The following is a 1,382-nucleotide window of genomic DNA, read 5'->3' as shown; positions in this document are numbered from 1 at the left end:
TCCAAGGCTTGGAGCAACCTGAACTAACATTATCCCTGGAAGAACAGACAGCACAGGTCAGCTGAGGAGCTGAGGAGCCAGGACAGGTGCCCTCCATCCCCAGGAGCACATCCCTTGGGGAGGACAGAGCCTAGCTAGTGACCTCCCCCCTGGGACATCCCCCTCAGGAGCTGTTACCCAGGAACACATTTATCCTTCAGACCCAACACCAGAGTGATGGATAAACGGGTTGTTCCTCAGCTGCCACACCCCACCCTGCCCACGGGCTTTGCTCTCTGCTCGTTTCCATTCCCCTCTCAGGATCCAGGAGCAGAAATCACTGGATTTCCACCAGCCCAAGGAGAACTCCCCCTCCTCAGCAGCACGAATCACTGAGGTGGGCTCTGCTCCCTCCCTGCTCTGGTGGCACCAGGGACAACCAGCCCAACCCAGCACTGATTTAAGGAGATTTTTTTTTTTTAGTGTCAAGGTGCAATCAATTAAGGCACCAAAAGGCCAGGACTGCCCAGAGACAAAGCCTGTGCAGAGGAAGCAGTTCCAGTTCAGGGGAAGAGATGTTTCTCCCACACACTGAGGTTTGAGCTCAGACAACTCCTCCCAGCACCAGCAGCATCCCAGTCCTGCGGGCCCAGCCATGCCCGTGGGAAGAGCCAGGACCAGGCAAGGGCTGGGTTTGGGAGCCCAGAGCTCAGCTGGAGGCCTGAGGGAACAGCTCAGTCCTCCCCTGGCCCTGCAAACACACAACTAGACAGGAAACCATCCAACCCCCACGCTCTGCCATCCATTCCCTGTCCCAGGGAAGTGTGTCCCAGTTTAAGGTTCCCTCCGATTCCCGGGTGAGCGGCACTGAAATTTATCTCCATAATTATGTTTCAGTGAACAACATTAAACAGCCAAAAACTCAAGTGCAGCCCGGTTCATTTGCCCACTGAGGGTTTTTTTTTTTTCTCTGTACAACATCAGTAAAAGGGATGGGAGGAAGGGACTTTATTAAATAAACTCTGAAAAGCACCCGCCCCCTTTCCCGGCCACGTCGCAGCCACATGGACACGTGAACACATGGACAGCCAGAGCCTCCCACGATGGGTGGCAGCCCTGGGGAAGGTACCTGTTCATTCTCAGCCCAGGGGGAGGTACCTGCTCACTCCTCAGCCCTGGGAGGAGGTACCTGTTCATTCTCAGCCCTGGGGGAGGTACCTGTTCATCCCTCAGCCCAGGGGGAGGTAACTGTTCACTCTCAGCCCAGGGGGAGGTACCTGTTCATTCTCAGCCCTCAGGAGGTACCTGTTCATTCTCAGCCCTGGGGGAGGTACCTGTTCATTCTCAGCCCAGGGGGAGGTACCTGTTCATTCTCAGCCCAGGGGGAGGTACCTGTTTGTTCC

The 1,382-nt window shown here is 55.8% G+C and overlaps 1 long non-coding RNA gene across 11 annotated transcripts in view; it reads right to left on the bottom strand.

Annotated features, from left to right (window-relative positions):
- Positions 1–916: 916 nt before the first annotated feature.
- The window catches only part of LOC108638804, a 1,385-nt gene continuing 919 nt past the window's right edge, over positions 917–1,382 (bottom strand). For all 11 annotated transcript variants that reach the window (XR_003916469.1, XR_003916464.1, XR_003916474.1 and 8 more), the window contains one exon: positions 917–1,371. This is a non-coding gene — a long non-coding RNA (uncharacterized LOC108638804). The remainder of the gene's footprint in view (positions 1,372–1,382) is intronic.

The sequence above is a fragment of the Manacus vitellinus genome, unplaced genomic scaffold, assembly GCF_001715985.3.
Source record: "Manacus vitellinus isolate BGI_N305 unplaced genomic scaffold, ASM171598v3 scaffold_128_pilon, whole genome shotgun sequence".
NCBI lineage: Eukaryota > Metazoa > Chordata > Aves > Passeriformes > Pipridae > Manacus > Manacus vitellinus.
The sequence above is the reverse complement of the archived record's forward strand: the minus strand, read 5'-3'. Positions and strand labels throughout refer to the sequence as shown.